The sequence below is a fragment of the Nomascus leucogenys genome, chromosome 3, assembly GCF_006542625.1.
Source record: "Nomascus leucogenys isolate Asia chromosome 3, Asia_NLE_v1, whole genome shotgun sequence".
Taxonomy (NCBI): Eukaryota; Metazoa; Chordata; class Mammalia; order Primates; family Hylobatidae; genus Nomascus; species Nomascus leucogenys.
The window spans coordinates 80402045-80424173 of NC_044383.1; positions in this window are offsets into that span (position 1 = coordinate 80402045).

The window sequence follows — 22129 nt, forward strand, 5'->3', positions numbered from 1 at the left end:
AAAATGCATCACACAGAAGCCCTCCAGGAGCTCCCTCGATGAGCCTCAAAATGACTATTCTAAAGATGTAACAAATTTCTCTCTTTGTTTCAAGAGCTGATTCTTCCATTTTAAATCAAGGATACCTTACAAACCAATGACATCTAACTGTACAACTACTTTCAGGGTAACAAAAGTTGTAATATTTTGCTAAAAACACATGGATTTTGCATACTGGCAACTTTGTTAATGTGAATTCATATATTTTTTTTAAAACAACTCTTTATTTTATACAGTTTTTCATGGGCAATATCAGGAGTGGCATTTTTGAATGACCTGATTATTTACTAGCCTGGCTCTTTTCAGAAAACCTGATACTCAAAGAAATACTACACTGATAATAAATAGATTTGAATTCATTGTAAGAAGAAAGAAAGAGGTCTGTACATGGGCTCTGGATTTACACGAACATGAATATGGGACTAAAATCTGGCTCCAAGTCTCACTAATTGCGTGACTGTGGCAAATATGTTAATCTCTCTGCTTTCTAATCTGTAAAATGGGATTAATATTAGTATTAACCTCACATATTAGTGTGAAAATAAATAAAAATAAAGTTAATAACCACCAATTATTGAAAGGTATCTAATTGTCCATCAAACACTAAGCCAAGTGCATCTTGTGATTAAATTCTATCTTCACAGCAACTATTTGAGATTGTACTTAAATTCTCTACCTTGACTACATTTTCATAAGTGATAACTGTCTCTCCTGTAAAAAATATTTTCAAATATTGTCTTCTAGCTTAAAGTGCTCCTCTGAGCTCCAGAATTATATATCTGTTATTAATAGGCACATAAGTACATAAGCTCAACCAAGGTCATCATCTTTAATCCTGCTCCATTCTTGTCTTTATCCTGTTTACCTTGGTAAATGGCACAACCATCCAAACAGCACTTGAGCTGTAAGTCTAGAATTTATTCAATCACAAAAACTTGCTGACTTATCTCAAATCCATCCATCTGCCACCAGCAAATGACCTAATCATCTGACACCTCAAATATTATTATAGTTTCATAATTGGACTTTCTGTGAACATTTTTCATTCCCTCTCTGCGGTTACCTAATCCAGCATCTACCTATATTGCAGCCAAAATATCTCTTAGAAACTCATGTAAAATTATGTTGTCCTATTGCACAATGCCTTAAGTTTTTCTTTAGATAAAGATTAAAGTACTTAACCTGACCTACAGGGTCTTGTTGAATCAGGACCTTGTTGACTTTTGGAATCCTTTTGTGCTTTGACACTTGCTCTCCCTGCTTCAGACATACTAGTCAGCATTTTCTCAAATTGTCTTCCCCTATGTTGTTTCAGGACCTTCACTCATACTTTGTTTCTGCCTGGATCCTCTCCCCTCCCTGTCCTAGCTTAGCTAATTGACAGCCAACTCTCCAGACAGAAAGTAGTTCATTCCATACCTTATGCATCCATAGGACTTGTACTACTTGGCAGCTAATTGCTTACAGCATCTGCTGGGGAGTTATCTCCATGATGGCAGGGAATGTGTCTTTTCTCACTGCAAGTCAAGCACAATGCATTGCTCATTGCTTATGTGTATTCAGTAACTCTTTATTGAAGCAACTGCAACTTTAAATAAACAAGCAGCTGTAATCTATTCCTTTCATTCCTCAGTGCTAAGAATCGGTTTGAGCTAAGAGACAGCAATAGGGATAGAGGTTTAGAAGAGACAAGGTGAGAGACACAGGCACAGAAAATAGAGATGTGTATAGAAAAAATATAATGAGAGATGTAATCATGAAAGCTCAAGCATGGACTGTGCTGCTTTGACATTAAGGAGAGGAAGGTTCAGGGAGAAGCTCATCCCTTCCTTCCAACTTACCGTTACCACTCTATAGTGCAGTGCTGCTTCAACAGAGGGAGGGAGTTGCTGCTATTATTTCTAGCTTCCACTCATTTGAAACTTCATATGTTTATACATATTATGTCATTTAAACTTAACAAGCCTGTAAGGTAAGCTGCTGTGTTATCCCCATTATTTAGATGATGTGATAAAGCCAAAGAAATCTTAAGTAACCTGCCCAAAGTGATGCCTAGAAAAATAGATTCAAACACAGAAAATGTGACGCTAGTGTTTGCTCACTTAACAACGACATATCCTGCCATCAGGAAGCTTGTCACTAGCACATCTGCCTGTGAGCACTGGCCAAGCAGTGCACTGATGAGAGAAAAAGTTACAGATAATCTAGGTAATGAGGATTCATTAAACTAACAGAGAGAGGATTCTTAAGGGGACTGCCACTTAGCTGAGTAGCAGAAGACAGATATTAAAAATGTGTTCTGAATCAGCCTTTCCGGTACCAGGGCACATCTTGGCAAGAATGATTATGTGTGTGCATGCATGTGTGGCAAAAGATTAGATTCACGAGAAACCTGAAAACTCTAGGACTTTCTTTATTTGAAAGAAAGAGAACCTTTCTTTGAGTTATTCCTTAACCTTATATGGCTGATATGAGTCCTCAGCCCCTCTGCCACTGAAACTGTATGTGTTAGTTTGCTAGGGCTGCCATAACAAAATACCACAGACTGGGGTAGCATAAACAACAGAAATTCATTTTCTCATGGTTCCGGAAGATGAAAATCCAAGAGCAATGCGCCAGCATGTGTGGTTTCTTCCGCAGCCTCTCTCCTTGAATTGTAAGTGGCTGCCTTCTTGTTCTCACACATTCTTTCCTCTGCGCATGTGCATGTCTGTGTACACATCTCTTCTTACAAAGCTACGTCATATCGAATTAGGGCCCACCAATATGAACTCATTTTACCTTAAATACGTGTTTAAAGATCTTGTTTCCAGTCACATTCTGAGGTACTGGGGATTAGGACTTCAACGTATGAATCTAAGGGGGACACAATTTATTCCATAATACCATACATTCCATGAACACATAGTTATACAAAGGATTAGAAGAGTGATTAACTGGGACTATTCAGGCCCAAACTGTAAGCCTTTAAAGACAAAGGCCAAAACTGGTAGTATTTTTGTTTTGTTTTGTTTTGTTTTTCATCAGTGGCAAATGTGTAGGCCACTGGGCTGTTCTCTGGTGGTTCCACTGATCAAAACAACTGAGACAAGCCAATGTGAGGATTATAAATCAATTGGGAATGTATTAGAATTAATAAAGAATTGGAATTATAGAGTCTAAACTGAAATATGTAACTGATTCATTGCTTTTTTTTTTTTTTTTTTCTTTTTTGGTCACGAGAATCTCCAGGACTGATTCTCTTAACATATGTAAAGAAATTTGAATATGACAGACTTTTATTGCCAACTTAACAGCCATTTTCAAACTCTTTCTTTGTCACACAAGTCTTATTTGCCAAAGAACACTAATTCCGTTCAGAATTTGGTACTTGTGTGCTTCAGTAAAAATGAATCCTTTCATAATCCAGGAATGAAAGTATGCTTAGTTTACACCAGTCTTGGAAATTGTTTTTTCTCCAGACTAATTAATGGTTTAGTAAGGGCAACCATTTCTCACCAATGAGACCCAGTGGAATTGGTGAACCTTTTGGGAATGGATTATTCCTTCTGAAAACAAGAAAAAAAAAATACAAACTCTTCTTTTGTGATCCTGAATCTAGTTGGGTTGAGAACCTGACATCTGCAACAGCTGCTGCGTTTTTCAAATATGAGTAAGAGAGTGAGAGAACAAATGTACTGAGTGGAAAGGCATCTTCCCCAAATTCACGTCCACTTAGAAACTTTTATATGTGGCTTGATTTGAAAAGAAGACCTTTTGCAGATGTAGTCGCACTGAGATGAGACTGTGTTTGAGGAAAGCAGGACCTCATCCAATGACTGATTCTTTTTTATTTTTTATTTTTTTTTATTTTGATGGAGTCTCTGTCACCCAGGCTGGAGTGCAGTGTTGCGATCTCGGCTCACTGCAACCTCCACCTCCCGGGTTCAAGCGACTCTCCTACCTCAGACTCCCAAATAGCTGGGACTACAGGTTCATGACACCATGCCAGGATAATTTTTTGTATTTTTAGGAGAGATGGGGTTTCACCGCGTTAGCCGGGATGGTCTCGATCTCTGGAGCTCGTGGTCCACCCACCTCGGCCTCCCAAAGTGTTGGGATTACAGGCGTGAGCCACCACGCCCAGCTGACTGATTCTTTATAAGAATAGGAAACTGCAGACACACAGAGACACAGGGAGAAAGCATTGGACAATCAGGCAGGGATTAGTATGATGCAGCTGCAAGCCAAGTAACATCAAGGATTACCAGCAACCACCAGAAGCTAGGGAGAGGCAAGGAAGGATTCTTCCCTAGAGGGATCATAGCCCTGTCAGTGACTTGATTTCAGTCTTTTAGCCCCCAAAACAGTCAGAGAATAATTTTTACTTTTTTAAAGACACCAAGTTTGTAGTACTTTATCATGGAAGCCCCAGAAAACTAATACACCAAGGCAGTCTTCTGGTTATGGTAGGGTGAGCAATGGGCAGAATTTGTGTGCTTGATGATGCTAGTGAGTAAGGGATAAAACAACAATACTTCTCCTCTTTTTATTATTAGAAAACATTTTTGCCTCTTGTTTTAGACAATTCTAGTAAATTTATTTGTGATTTATTGCTGAGACATCCCAAAGTAACATGCAACGTTTGGGGTATTGCAAATATCTGGGGGAAAAGAATACTCGGAATACCTTAGAGTTCCCTATGCTAGTCAAACAGGTGGAGACTCCAGTGTAGAGATTTGGAGTATTAACTTAAATGTGACCTCATGTGTTCTCACAGTCTGCTGAAGTTTTGCGCTTATCATTTACATTCTGTTACTTATTGTCATTCCACTGTTATCTGAGACTGGTGCGGCCTGGGGAAATGCCACCGACATTTACCTGATGGCCAAGCACCATGCAAGTCAATTTCATTTGCTTTGTATCAAGAACCTAGCCTGGAGTTTTGATTAAAGATAAAGAGATGCAAAAATACCCAAATCACATGCATAGAAACAAAATGTCTGCTTCTTCAGATAGTTCTATTTTTGTGTCTATAATTCTGCTCACCAACTGCATGTGTAACCTTTCTTTAAATTTGCAAAATAATTCAGAAGTTTTCATGCTGCCAATTGCTAATCAAACTGTCTTCATCAACATCCACGCCCTCTTCCCATTTGTCATCATATTCATACACTGCAAACAGTGGCTCATGCAGCTCCCTCTTCTCTTTGCCTCAGAAAAACAACAGGCTGTGTAACCAAGGGGAAGCTTATTAGCAGCTAAAAGCTCATTTTTAATGCTACCTAATTAGATTGCAGACTCATTTAAATTATGAACCTTAAAAAAAACATCATTTAATGACTCAAATATTAGCGTGGGTTGTCAAACAGCCTTTAATATTGCTTGCTTCCTCTCAAAGAGTTCAAGCTCTAACCTTTGCCAGAATAAATTGGTAAACCTGTTTCTTTCTCAGTGCATATGGTGAAAACCTTTAAGGCTGCCTGATTTATTTAAGTGTACTTGGCTGCTATTTTATATTTATTCAAACTATGTTATAAAGTAAAAGTAAGGCTTAGCTCCAAGAATAAGATATACTTTAATATAAAGACTGGACATATTCATGAATAAGGCATATGTAGGCTTCTCAATTATGACTGGCTTACTAGAGTTCATTTACTCTGCATTATGTTGCTTGCTTTTATTATTGATTTATCCTGAAAGTTAATGAATGAAAATGCAGGTGCTTGAAATTTTCATATATTTTAAATACATTTTTTAGCTGCAACATTATAAAGGTGTTTTTATAGCATTTAGGATTTTTCTGACTAGGTGTGTGTTTTCATTTGCCAAGAAAATGTAAGACCTGTGACAATAGTTGGTTATCTCTTTGCTCCCCATTGCTATCATCAAGGAATTTATTTGAAACTGTCTGTATCACCAACTAAAGGGAACTATCCATTTTGACATGGCTCTAGCATACAAGTATGTCATCTAAATTGACGTACAGCTTAATATCGCTGTGTGGAAGCAAACTCACGACTTTGCTGACTGTGAAGAAAATTGTTTCAGGAGCCATGTATCAGTATCAGTCGAGCATCCAACATTTATAGAACCAGCATTTGACAACTTTTAAGTAAGTTACTCCCTCTAGACATTTCAAATATTTCAAGGTTAGTTGAGAATGTTTTAATTCTTATAGTCTTAACATATGGGCTGTGGAATTAATGTTAGAGGAAACTTGCAACAGCCTGCCATCCGAGAACAAAGAGTCTTTGAACAAACCGGAAGTGGACTATCTGGTCTCTAAGAACTCCAGGACAAAAATCTTAGGTATTACCATTTTTCAGTCAAGGCCTCTCCATTGAGACTACTTTTTTCTTTCTGCAACATATAAAACATATTATACTATTGCACTTTCAACATGACATTCTTTCAAATGTTTGAAGATAATGTCTTCACACAATTACAGGCTAAAGAAGTTCAATACTTTTTTTTTTTTTTTTTTTTTGAGACGGAGTCTCGCTCTGTCACCCAGGCACCCAGGCTGGAGTGCAGTGGCGCGATCTCGGCTCACTGCAAGCTCCGCCTCCCGGGTTCACGCCATTCTCCTGCCTCAGCCTCTCCTAGTAGCTGGGACTACAGGCGCCCGCCACCACGCCCGGCTAATTTTTTTTTTTGTATTTTTAGTAGAGACGGGGTTTCACCATGGTCTCGATCTCCTGACCTTGTGATCCACCCGCCTCGGCCTCCCAAAGTGCTGGGATTACAAGCATGAGCCACCACGCCCGGCCTAGAAGTTCAATACTTTTAACCACTCTTTTGTCTTCTTCTTCATACTCTTTAACTATGATGTTTGGTAGTAAATACAGCATTCCATCTTGATATGACCAAGATGGAAAACAGGAGTATTGTACTCTTGTAGCCTACGTATAGGGACATTGGGTGATGACTTCAAAGAAAAATATATATCCAATTTTAAAAGAAAAGAAACACTTCTCTCTTCTTTCTCTTCCTCCATCTCTCCCTCTCTGACATCCTTCCTGAATATAAGTGATTCTGTCTACAGTTACGTTGGGCTGATCAAGGTAAGTTTACTCATTGAAATTGAATGTCAGGGCAGCATGAGTTGTTGGATCAAGCAAGGGGAAGATAGTGTCTACGTTAGTGTCACAGGGAAGCAGTAGCAGTCCACATTGGAGAAGATGTTGAAGCTAAAGTGGGATGAGAAAACTTTCTGTGCAGTGGACAGAAGAGAATTACCATTATAAACGTCTATCCATTTATTTAGAGCTCCTATGTCTCAGCGATGTTTTGTATCTTTCTCTGTACAAATTGTGTATTTCTTAGTTAAATGTATTCCTAAGTAATTTATTTTTGTGCTATTGTTACTGAAATTACTTTCATAATTTCAATTTAGATTATATATACTTAGAATATTGAAATACAACTTAATTTTCTATATTCATCTTGTATTCTGCAACCTTACTAAACTCATTTTTTAGCTCTAACAGTGTGTGTGTATGTGCATGCGTGTATTCCTTGCAATTTTCTAGATACAGACTCATGTCATCTATAAATACAGGTTTACTCTTTCCTTTTAATCTTCATAGGATGTTAAGTTATTTTTAACAGCTTTAGCACTTGCTAGAACCTCTAACATGTTGTTGAATAGAAGTGGTTAGGGCAGGTATTCTTACCTAATTCCAGTTTAAGAAAAAAGGATTCAAGCCTTCCCCATTAAGGATAATGTTAGCTGTGGAATTTCAACAGATGTGTTTTATCAGGTTTAGGATATTCTTTTTCATTTGTAGTTTGTTATGAATATTTATTATGAATGGGTATTAGAGTTTACCCATTTCTTTTAAGTCTATTGAGAAACCATGTGTTTTTTCTCTTTTATTAATAGGATGTGATAAAGACCTGTGATTATGCTATCTTAAATAGAAATAGGAAACTAAAACATAAATAGTACGCATAAATGGGGTGCTGCTGTCACAAATACCTAACAATGTTGAAGTGGCTTAGGAATTTGGCAATAGGCAAGGACTAAAAGAATTATGAAAAACATGGTAGAAATACTATAGATTGCTTAGAACAAACAGCATTAAAGAAACAGCTAGTCAGAATACAGAATGAAGTGAGGAAGAAAAAAAAAGACTACTGTCATAGAGAACACCTAAATAGTGATAAATAGATTTGGTAGACATATAAATGTTAAAGGTGCTTTTGGTTAGAACTCAAGGCAAAATGAGGAACATGTTATTGGAGACTAGCAGAAAGAGAATCCTTATTGTATATTGGCAGGAAGATTAACTGAATTGCATCTTACAAATTATGTGAAAGGTAGAATTTATTAAGCAATGAACTTGGATGTTTATGTGAGGAGATTTCAAAGCAAAGTGTTGACAGCATGTCCTGATTTCTTCATGCTGCTTACAGCAAGCCACAGAAGATTGTCCATAGCCCTTGAAACTTAATGGAGATTACCTAGATGGATTTAGAATTTTCTTAAGATAGGTGACTTCCTTTGTCCTTTCATTTTCTCCCTTCTTCAGTGGGAATTTCTATTAATATTATCATTGCCCTATATCTGCACCACCATTGCATTTTGGGAGCAGATAATTTGTTTTATAGTTTTATAGATGCATAGAGGAAGGGGAATTTTTCCTTAGGATGAATTATGTCCTGAGCATCCTCCATAGCTAATTTAAATGATAAAATTCAGGGCTTTTAAGTTGGTGAGTCTTAGGTGAGATTTTGGGCTCGTATTGATGGTATAATGGAAACTTTGGGATGTGCTGAATATATTTTGTGTGTGGAATGACTCCCTTTCGCACAAGAGGAGGGATTTTGGTAGGTTAAATAATAACCCTCAAAGATGTCCATGTCCTAATCCCTGGCTCCTATGAAAATGTGACCTTACATAGCAATAGGAAACGAGTAATATGATATTTTATGTTAATTTATACACAGATGTTAAATTAACCTTGTACTTTTTGTGTAATTCTCGTTTGATCATGGTGTTTAACGCTTTTTTATATAGCTGGACTTAATTTACTAATATTTTGGTAAGGATTTGCAATTAACTTTTAAAGACATGAATATGGTGTTTTACTTTTATGTCTGTTAAAATTTGTCTTATGTGTGCTTTTTCTAGCCAACTGAGACTGTCACATTACAACAGGGGAAGTTATTAAATACAATATTGAGTACATCAATATTAACCTTCATTGGGTGAACAACATGTAATATACTCCCACAGTTAAATCAGTTCTAGTTAGCCCTACTTTAATCTTTAATATCCACTGTACTTATTCTCTTACTTGCATATTTCTATGTAATTCTAGAATTTTTTTAACTGTACTCTTTTTCAATACTACCACTGTTCATTTGGAAGCAGGTATATCCTTGAAATATCATAACCTATAATATAAAATATAATCACTTGATTGTGTTAAAATCAAATCTCCATAAGTACTCATTATTTTGTAATTAATTTAGAGAAATCTGACTTCATATGTTCCTCCCAGCCCAGCTGGGAATAGCTCTTTGAAAAACCAGAGAGATATTGCTGGTAGAGCTGGACTACTTCTTCAAAGTATCCTTCAGCCTTCAAAAAAAAAAAAACCAAAATAAAAAATAACTCAACTTCTGTCTCTTTTTTTATGTGACTCTGATAACTGTCATCTTTTAAAACAACTTTATTCAAATTTTGGCATGTCTTAATTTTGTTCTTCCTATGTATGTTGATCCCTGACAATCTGGCTGTCTTCCCTGGTTCAATAATCCCAATAAACTTTGTCTCCATTCCTGTGAATGTATAATTGATTTTTTGCTTTGCACATTTTTTTCCTCTTATGTTTATAGTTTCTCATTTCATTTGTGAGTACTCGCTGACAATTCGGGATTCCACAGCTACTAGATATATTTCTCAGTTCTAAGTAAAGGGTAATTAGATCCACCTGGAATCTTTGGTCTTTAGACTCTTCATCTTGGCTATTTTCTTCTGCCCTTTCTGGCTCCATATGGCACTACTGCCTCCATCTTCTAACTTTTGAGGATCTTAATAAATGCTGCCCCTTTTATATCATACGTGATAGCCTAGAAAGTAGGCTACATTTATATATTTTATTTATAAAATATATATATAACTATATATTTTTAAATGTGTTTATATATTTTTATTTTTAGCTAAGCTTTATCTTTTTTTCTGAAAATTCAGTTTAAACAATTATTGATTACATTAGTGATTCCTATCAGAAAAAAATGCCTTGTCTCCTTCAATCAAACACCATTATATTAAATTACAAATGTCATTCATTTAATAAGAATAATTTAGTGTCACTATATGTTAATACTATACTACTCATTGGGACACAAGTAACTAAGATTGATTTGCATTCTCAAGGAGCTCATGGTCTATTATGGGAGAGATGTTGATAAGCTAACCATTGCTATCAATGACAATAAAAAATGGTGATATTTTAAAATGTTTGAAAATAATATTTGCCTAATGGGTCAATAAATGCTCACAAACTGTAGTATGGGTGGACATGGGAATTTTTCTTGTGCATTATTTGTGAAGAAGGCATTTTACATCAGGATAATGGTATGTGCAAATGCTGATATGTTTGGCAGAGGCTTAGTTTGGTTTCCTCAAAAGTAAAACCTGAGATAATGTCTTGAATACATGTGGTTTACTTGGCAGGGTGGGAGTGAACCTAGTAAACAGACTAATGGAGAAGGCCTAAGTGGGAACAAAAAAGGATTAAAAATGAATGTAAGATTTCATCTGAGTTTCCTGCTCTGGGCAACAGAGATTCATTTCTGCCAGTACCTCAATGAAACAAAGGCTCCAATATTCAATTATTAGTTATCCAATTTGAAGATGGAATCTAATTTGGTCACAGTAGGGCTCACAGTACCTCTTAGATGTGGTCCCTGAAAGCTAAAAGTCAGAAGTGTGGAACATTCATTCATCATTTCTGTCCACTATTGGCTGAGGATAGCTCTCACGGAATAACATCCCCACATTCTGGCTGTGATCATGCGAGGGTCAGTGGAGCTCTTGAGGCATGGGGAGAAGGACATGGGACAGAATGCTGCATGACTTTTGATGCACTTGAGGTAGTGCAATGAGAACAGAACTTGGATGGGACTGCTGTCTATCACAGCAGCAGAAGAAATCAGAGGTGGACAGAGATGTGACACAGGCACCAAAGACATTTGATATAGGGGACTTTAAAGTAATTTGATGTAGCTGAGGCATAGGATGTGTGCATAAGTGTGAGTGTGGATCGAGGACTCAGTAGTGAGTGGCTGGTAATAAGCATTGAAAAATCAAGCAAAAATGAGATTTAAGATGCCAAAGTATGAAAGCTAAAATTTCCCGGGGATAATCATTGGGGAGCAAATAATTTGTAAATAGAAGTAATATGGTATAGTATTTGCATTTGAGAACAATTGCTCTGAAAACCACTTTGATAATGAGAAAAAGAACAAGACAAAGGAAGGTGAAGCTAGAAGAAGATGAGAGCATCCACCTTTGGGGATGATATGATTCTGAATAATTAATGCTATTGAAAATGGAGATTCAGGAATATGAAATGGAGATGACATATAAATCATGGAGCAGGAACTAGTATCTAATTAGATGTGTAATGTAGAGGAAAAGAGAGAAAACAATGTGGCTCATATCTTTGCAGATAAACAAGTAGAATGGTCATCCTATCAATTATAACCAAGAATAAAGTTCACACATTCAGCTGGTTTAAGTTGAATTCAGAAGGCAGTTGGACCTTGAACAATCAAGGATGTTCTGGGTTGAGATAGAGATTCTGAGGTTTTTTCTAAATAACAAAGTAATAGTATAATCTGTGAATGTGCATGAGATAGTTCACAAAACATATACATAAAGGGAAGAGACAACTGTTCAGGACTCTGAATACTGCCAATATCTAAGGAGAAAAGACGAATCACCAATGATAATGCAAGGAGCAAGTGGAACAATTAAACCAAGAAAGACTGTGTTCATAAAATCTAAGAGATGGTAAAATGTAAAGGAGAATATATTAAAGTGCATTAAATGGCAGGCATTTTAAACAGTGCTGGAAGTAGTCAATTGTGTTATGTGTCTTGCAAATTCAAATAATTTGAGAATAATAAGTGACAATTAGATTTTGCAGTTAGGCTTTTAAGGATCTTAGCAAGAACAATTTCTGTCTAGGGTAAGAAAAGTTGGCAGGTCACCAAGGGCTAAGATTAGAATAGAAGAGAAGGCAGAATAACCTGGCTAGGATGAAAAGAAGAGAAGTTAACAAATAGATGGTGATGTCAGATTAAAATGATTTTTAAATATGGGAATAACCTGTACATATTTACATGCTGACAAGAACGGGCCAAAAATGTAGGATAAAGAGGGGAAAAGATAGGGAAGTCCAAAATGTGAAAGTGGTACTTGGAACATGATGGATTAGTGTTAAAAAGAGTTAAAAAGAGAGGCTTCAGCCTGGGAAACAGAGCGAGACTCCATCTCAAAATAATAATAATAATAATAATGACAATAAGAGAGGCATCTTCTTTTGAAGTAAGACAAAAAAGAAACTAAAATATATTTAAGTTTAGATGCTTTTAATCAAGATAAAATAGTAATAGTCTAGCTATTTACAGTTTTAACATAGATAAAATTTAACACAAAAGAGTTTAGCTCCATGATAACATTGGTTATTAGGGACAACTTCCTGCTAATATAATTTGCTAATGGGTTTGCAGCACTTCTACTTTATATCTTTAAGGACAGCGGAGATAGCCATCAATCAAGAGTGATTTAGGTGAAGCCTAGTGATGAGACCCCTGTCGATAGTTCCCAGAAATATCACTCTATCAGTAGAGTATATCAAGTATAGTTCACTGTAAAAATGGAAGTTCTTAGCACAGTTGTAGGTAAATGGCACACAGTAGGTACTAAATAAATAGCTATTAACTTCATAACATGGCATCATCTACATTTTAAAAAGAAAGATATAGCAATAGTTTAATTTATTATTATCCTTGGACCAGAAAATACTAGCACCACTGGGATTTTAATGAGGAAAATTATTAATGGAAAGATTTTCTATATGCAAAATTTGCCTAATTTGTGTTTGTGACATCAACTTTATACATTTCTGTAGTAATACTGTCTATGATTTTAGTTCATCTCTTTGAACATAAGAAGTCCTGTTTTTGAAATAATCAAACAAAAGGCACTCTATCTCAAGCTTTGTTTTTTGAAGTGTAATATCTAGGGCACTGTTGGGTTAGTTTTTGTATTACTTGAAGCCTCTGTAGAGTTAATCCAAAGAGGGATATCTAATGTGTTCATGATAGGACTCACACTACCTCTTAGATGTGGTCCCTTAAGAAGTGAGAAACTTGAAGAAAAATTGCCCAGCCTATAGTCAACAGACAACTGCTTTTGTCAACTGATAATTATTCAGTTGCTCTGACTGAAACCTTAAGGGTTTCCCAGTCACTCTGCAACTCTAAATGCAGCAGGGAAAACTGCTGCAGGATACAATTGTCTGCCTATATTTTACTGAAACTAAACAATTATTTTCATGTCATGAGCAAAAATCTGTGTTCAAAATAAGAGAATTGAATCCACGTCTAGTTTTTCTAACCTTCAGCATCATGAAAACATTTGGTATTTATTAATTTCAGAATATTTTTGCGCATGACCCTCACAGACTGACATATACTTCTCATAACTTTAGCATTTTATTTCGAAGTAGTCATTTGGGAAATGTTCTCCCTTTAAACAAAACCTAGAACAACCATTGACAACTCTTAAGTTGTATTATGTAGATGATACAAAATGTTTCAGTATATAAAACCATACTCTAGTTTCCAAAGAAACTATTTTATAAGGGGCATATATTTTTTTAATATAAAGAGATGGGTCTCTTTCAATACATATTTTGGAGTAAAACGCAACATTATTAAAAGAAACAAATTTCCCTACTTCACGTGTCAGAGAGAGCAAGAATATGCATGAATGAACATCTAGACAAAACTTAATGTAGCTAAGACATCATTATACATAGCAATAGTTTCCTTTGGTATAACTACAGTTTTTAATTGGATTCTCCAAGTCCAGAGGTTCTTTGATTTTGGAATTAGGAAAGGCAAACCAAAGTTGAACTAAGACTGGTGAGCACACACTCTTGAATGAGAATGATTTATATTTTCAAAGCAGTCTACTTATATATAATAATCTATACCACAAATTATACATGTTTTAATGTATGATTCTGTCTTGTTGGCAATGACTATGCTAAAAAGCTCTCAAGTCTAAGTTCCAGTCCTGTCTTATTCTAAATAATTTAGAGAAAAAATCTCCAAACACTTGTGTAGAAAACTATTTCATTAGGAAAATTATAGCTTTGTCTTCAGGTACATCTGAAATGTTTGTTTAAAAGAGATAGGATATACTTTTACATATTTTGTATAATAACACCAATAACACTTGTTTTTCTGGCTTCTAAATCTTACATACCAGCACTAAGTACGATCACATATTAACACTCTAGGTTCTTATCAGAAAGTATTATTTCAGAATAATAATTATTTTCCTACGAATTTGAAAAATCTTACTTGACTATGGATGGTGGAAGCACTCACTTTGGCCCAGAGGCCACAAATTGATGTACCATAGCCCAAATTGGCTCACTTATAAGAATTTTATTTGACCTCTAGTTTCCAAAATTTATTTTTGAATTGAATATCAGTTCAAAATAAAGAGAATTTACATGGAATCAGGATATTTGGCTTTTCATAAGAAATGGCAACCTATACTGCTATAACAAGTTTAAGGAGCCCTTAGTACACCTTCTTTACCTGCTTATTACATTTGTAGTTATTTGAGTTTGCAATCCCTGCCTAAAAAAATGTGGTTTGAATTCCAGATCCTTTTATTAATTGTGTCAATTCGAAAAAAAGTCATGTAACTTCACTAAGCCTCAGTTTTCTACTATATAAAATAAGAATCATAACTGCTTTATCTTATAATTTAAGGTAAAGTAAGTTGCAGATATTTCAAATAGTACAGATATTCCCTACCATTAATTTGGTTTTACTAGGGAAACTGGAGCTATCTTAATCTCACCTCAGATTCCTCAGATGACGAATTTCTGAGGTGATCTAAAATCTGCCCTGTTTCTTTAAGCTCCAAATCCGGATTGGTCAGCGTACAATTAATTCATATTAATTAAGCCCACAATTCTGTTGTTAAACAATTACATCTATGTCATTTTATAGCATACATTTTAATTGTTGGGGTATTAGATATTTGAGTCTTCTGACCAACACATTTCCCTTTGGATAAATTACGCAGATTGTCAAATTCCAACCAATTTGCTGTTGATTCATGGTTAGAAATATAATAGACAAGGATAATATATAGAGGACTTAAGTCCTTGGGCTGCATATTTTGTTCTACAGGTGCTTCAAAGGGAAAACAGATTAGTCAGAAGATACGTTAGTGAACATGGCATCAAAAGCAGAGAATTATGTATAGTATTTGAATAATTGATAAAATTAGGTTAAGCTGTATTGTTACAAGTGGGCAGAGAAAGTCTTTGGCCCATAGCAACCATTTTGTTGGATTGTCCTTGGATGGGCAGTCATTATATTTGATACTGGAACACTGCTTATTTTGTTTCCCATGCTTAAGCTACCTTCCTTCTAATGATATTGATATTTTATTGGATGTGTAAATTTATGCAATCAGGATTCATTAAAAGCTTTCTCTTCTAAGAGAATCTTTGTCTTTCTAAGACAGATTGTCCATCCCTGTCCAGGTTGATTATGTCTTGATGTTCCCCTTTAATTCTCAAAGGATAATCTTATTGTAAATTCTTTGTAAAATTCTAGTTGCAATTCAGATTGGTTCTTATTCTCTTAGTCCCTTGTAAGAACTTGCACCCAAAGTTATATTATATTTTAACACATTTGTCTCTAAGTATTGTTTGTATGTCTGTTTTGTGTGTGTATGTCTATGTGGGCTTTAGAAAGTATGTTTAATGTCTAATGTAATCTTTCATGATACATCTCTGCATTAAAAATAGTAATAATGTACTCTCTTTGACTTACATTTTCTTTTTTTATTTTTATTTATTTATTTGTTTATTTTTTTAGATGGAGTCTTGTTCTTGTTGCCCAGGCTAGAGTGCAATGGTGAGACCTTGGCTCACTGCAACTTCCGCCTCCCAGGTTAAAGTGATTCTCCTGCCTCCACTTTCCGAGTAGCTGGGATTACAGGTGCCTGCCATCATGCCCGGCTAATTTTTTGTATTTTTAGTAGATAATTGGTTTCACCATGTTGGCCTGGCTGGTCTCAAACTCCTGACCTCAGATGATCCATCCGCCTTGGCCTCCCAAAGTGCTGGGATTACAGGCATGAGCCACTGCTCCTGGACTGGCTTCTATTTTTCTAACCTGCCATATAAGACGATTAGAAAATCTGTCTGGCTTCAAAATTTATTCTATGTTAACAGAAATTTATCTGTTCAAAATGGCTGATTCGAGGTGGCCAGCACTTGCCTTCTCCACAAAAAAAATGAAGAAAACAGCAAACAACAACACATTGAATATAGTATCTAAGAGAGAACACTGGAATTCAGCAAGAAAGTAAAGAAGACTTTTTAAGGCATTAAAACTTGGGATGACAGGATGGAGAGGGAAGTAAATTACCTGGCCAGAATCAGCTCAGAACCAAGAGAGACTCTTCATTGTAAGAAAAAAGTAAATGGAAGATACCCAGCAGTTCATATTTCCACCATGGATCTTAAAATCCTCATTACAGGTGAGCCCTAGAGCATTCACAGCCCTTGAGTCCAGTACAGGGACCTGCTTAAGAACACTCAACTGCATTATTCCCGATATGAAATTAATAGTGGGTCCCCACACTGTGACTGTTGTTACACAATGCCATTTTGAGAATGAAGTCGCCACAAAAGTGCATTCTGCCCTGCATGTCCACATCCCTGGGGCTCTACCATCATCCTACCACATCCACCCAGAGGCCTGTAGTGTTGTGACACCAGCTGGGCCCAGTGGAGCAGCTGTGTCCTGGAATCTGAGCCCACACCATGGGAAGCAGAAGATCCTTCACAACAAGGAAACTCTCTTTATTACAGAAGGAGCTTATGCACATACACCCTAGGGGCCCAAGTATTGGCCCAACCAAGTACCTCCATTAACTGCAACCCTATTGCCTACAGCAGTGGAGTCACCAGTTGCATGCTTTCATTCTCTCTTGGGTCCCAAGGACTGGTCTGCCAGGCATCCCAGCCTTAAGAGAAGCCACACCACAGCCTCCACAATAACCCTAATTTAGGGCACTAAGGCACTTGCAGACACCACTGATGTGGCTTAGAGCCAATGAAATCCCATGGAAACTACCTTACTTCTTCTACCCAGAACTGAAGCCGAAGCACCATACCCAAATGACAGTATAGGACAAATCTACCGAAGAAAGTTCTGTAAACTTTCTTCAGTTTGAAAGGTACTTCATAAAATTGAAAGAAACAACAGTTCCAGAAGATGTGCAGATATGAATGTAGGGGGATAGAAGAAACGTGCAAAAGCAAAGAACATGACACTTCTAAAGGAGCACAAAATATTTCAATAGTAGATCTCCAAACAGAAGGAAATCTGTGAAATGCCTGAAAAGGAATTCAAAATAATGATCTTAAGAAAACTCAGCAAGATGTAACAGAACACAAACAGACAATTCAAAATAAAGAAAACAATTCATGATCTGAATGAGAAACATAAAAAAGAAACAGATATAAAAAAGAATCAGACAGAAATCTTAGACCTGAAGAATTCAAAGACTGGAATAAAAAAAAATACAACTGGGAGCTTCAACAGTGTACTAGATCATGAAGAAGAAAGAATTTCTGAGCTTGAAGACAAGTCTTTAAGTAATACAGTCAGACAAAAAAAAACGAATACATAAGAATAGCAAAAAGCCTATGGACATGTGGAAAATGATTAAGCAAACAAATGTTAACATTGTGGGAATACCAAAGGAGAAAAGATGAGAAAAAACATAGAAAACCAATTTAATAAAATAATAAATAAAAACTGTCCATGTCTGGGGAGAGATATTGAAATTCAGATGCAGGAAGCTCAAAAATTCCCAAATAGATTCAACCCATAATATTCTCTTTGATGCACATTGTAGTCAAACTGCCATATATCAAAGATAGGGAATCCAAACAACAGTAAGATAAAAGCATCAAGTCACAAATAAGAAAAATTCCATCAGACTAATAGCAGATTTCTCAGCACACACCTTATAGCCCAGAAAAGAATGGGATGATACAGTCAAACTGCTGAAACAAAAAGTAACCTGCCAGCCAAGAATATTATACCAAGCCAAGCAATCCTTCAGAAATGAAGGATAAATAGTCTTTGCCAGACAGGCAAAAACTGAGGACATTCATTGCTACTAGGCCACACCTACAAGAAATGCTTAGGGGAAAATCTACATCTGGAAGTTAAGGGACAATATCTACCGTCATAAAAATACACAAAAATATAAAACTCATTGGTAGAGTAGATAGACAAATGAGAAAGCAAAAGGATTCAAACATTACCACTACAGAAAACTAAAAATTCACAAAAATAAATAATAGTAGAGAAGGGAATGATATATGAAACAATCAAAAAACAATTACAAAATGACAGAAGTAAGTCTTCACCTATCACTAACAACATTGAATTTAAATGGTTTAAATTTTCGAATAAAAATATAGAACAGATGAATGATTTAAAAAATAAAATGACCCAACTATATGCTGCCTAAAAATATCCTTTCACCTGTAAAGACACAGAGACTGAAAGTGAAGGTGTAGAAAAAATATATTTCATGAAACCAAAAGCAAATAAGTCTACCTATACTTACAGAAGATAAAATAGACTTTACGTAAGAACTCTTACAAAGACACAAAAAAGGTTATTACAATGATAAAGGGATCAATTTGGCAAGAGGATATCACAGTTCTAAATGTATTAATATATTTACCCAACATCAAACCACTCAGATATTTAAAACAAACATTATTAGAGCTAAAAGGAGAGACAGACTCTAGTATAATAACAGTTGTGACTTCAACACTTTACTCTCCAGCATTGGAGAGGTCATCTAGACAGAAAATCAACAAAGAAACATCAAACTTATACTGTACTATAGACAAAATTGACTCAATAGATATTTACAGAACACTTCATTGAACAACTGCAGAGTAAACATTCTTCTCATCAGCACATGGAACATCCTTTAGGATAGACAATATGTTAGAACACAAAACTAGTCTCAAAATTTCAAAATTAATATCAAATCAAATATCTTATCAGACTACAATGGGATAAAACTAGAAATTGATAATGAGAGGAATTTTAAAAACTGTACAAATACATAGGAATTTAACAAGACGCTACTAAATAACCAATTGATCAACAAAGAAATTGAAAAAAGAGATTAAAAATTTGAAACACATAAAAATAGAAAAATAAGTTATTATACCCTATAGGATAAATAAAAAGCAGTATTAAGAAAAGAGTTTATAGCAATAAAACCTCCATCAGTAAAGTAAAAAGATTTCAAATAAACAACCCAGTGATATATCTCAAGGAAATTATAAAGCAGGAATAAAACAAATTCAGAATTAGTGGAATAAATAGTAAAGATCAGAGTAAAACTATACAAAATAGATGCTAAAAAATACAAAAAGCAACAAAATTAAAAGGTTTTTTTGAAAATATAAGCAAAATCAACAAGGCATTATATAGTATAGTTAAGAAAAAGATAGAATACCTGAATAAATAAAATTAGAAACAAAAAAGGGGATATTGCAACTGACACCAATCAAAATACATAGGATCATTAGAGAATATTATGAAAAAATATATGCCAACAAATTGGAAAACTAGAGGAAATGAATAAATGATTGGATACATATAACCTACCAAGATTAAATAATCAATAAATAAAAAATATGAACAGACCAATAATGAGTAAAATGATAGAGTCAGTGATAAAATGCCTCCCAATAAAGTAAAGCCCAAGACTGGATGGCTTCATCACTCAATTCTACCAAACTTTAAAAAAATAACTAACACCATTTTTTTCTAAAAGTATTTTAAAAAAGTAGAGAGGTGGGAATTCTTCCTAAATTTTTCTATAAGGCTGGGATTATGGAAATTCCTGATAAGGACACAACCAAAAAGAAAACTACAAGCCAATATCCTTGATAAATATAGATGCAAAAATTCTCCACAAAACACTAGCAAATAGACTCCCATAGCACAACAGAAATATTATACAACATGATCAATTGGGATTCATCCCAGAGATGCAAGAATGGTTCATCATATGCAAATCAACAAATGTTACATATTACATCAACAGAATGAAAAACCAAAACCATAGGATTACCTTAATAGTTACAGAAAAAAATCTGGATAAATTTCAACACCTCTACATGATAATAACTCTCAAGAAATTAGGTTTAAAAGGAGTTTACCTCAACACAATAAAGACTATATATGACAAACCCACTGCTAACACCATATTACACTAAATGGGGATAAGCCGAAAGCTATTTATCTGAGAACTGGAACAAGACAAGGTGCCCACTTTTGCCATTCTTTTATCTTAGCCAGACCAATTAGGCAAGGGAAAGAAATAAAGTATTCCCAAATTGGAGAAGGAGAAGTCAAGTTGTCCCTCTTTGCAGATGACATCATCATATGTATAGAAAAACCCAAAGACTCCACCAAATATACTATTAGAACTGATAAACTCAGTAAAGTTACCACATACAAAATCAATGTACAATAATCAATAGTGTTTCTATATACCAATAATAAGCTAGCAGAAAAAAATCAATAATGCAATTCCATTTATAATAGCTATAAAAAATAAAATACCTAGGAATAAATTTAACCAATAATGTTAAAGATCTCTACAATAATAACTGCAAAACATAGATTGAAAAATTGAAGATGACTCAAAATATTGGAAAGGTACTTTATATCCATTAATTAGAGTAATTAATATTGCTAAAGTGAATATATTACCCTAAGAGACCTATATATTCAATGCAATCTCTTTCAAAATACCAATGAAATTCTTCACAGAAGTAGAAACAACAATCCCAGTTCATATGGAACCAAAAGAAACTCCAAATAGCCAAAGCAGTCTTGAGCAAAATCAACAAAACTGAACGTATCACACAACCTGTCTTCAGATATATACTACAAAGCTACTGTAAACAGACCAGCCTAGTACTATTATAAAAACAGACACATCCTGGGAGGCAGAGGTTGCAGTGAGCAGGGATCATGCCACTGCACTCCAGCCTGGGTGACAGAGCTAGATTCTGCCAAAAAAAAAAAAAGAGCAATGGAAGAGAATAGATAATTCAGAAATAAGTTTTCATACCTATAGCCAATAGATTTTTCTACAAAAGCATGAAGAACATGTACTGAGGAAAGGATACCCTCTTCAATAAATGATTCTGGGGAAACTAGATATCCATATTCAGAGGAATCAAACTGGCTCATTCCACTCACCAGATACAAAAATCAACTCAAAATGGAATAAAGACTTAAATGTAACACCTGAAACTATAAAACTACTAGAAGAAAGCATAGGGGAAAGGATTCAAGGCCCTGTTTGGGGCAAATATTTTATGGGTAAGACTTCAAAACCACAGGCAACAAAATAGAAAACAGACAAATGAAATTACATCAAACTAAAATGTTTCTGTACATCAAAGAAAACAACTGACAGAGTGAAGAGATGACCTGTAGAATGGGAGAAAATATTTGCAAACTATTCATCTAGCAAATAATTAACATCCAGAATATATAAGGAAAGGAACTCAAACAACTGAATGGCAACACACACACACACACACACACACACACACACACACACACTCCGATTACAATGGACAAATAATCTGAACAGACATTTCTCAAAAGACAATATGCAAATATTCAACAACCATTAAGAAAAATCCCTCAACATCACTAATCATCAAGGAAATTAAAATCAAAACCACAATGAAATATT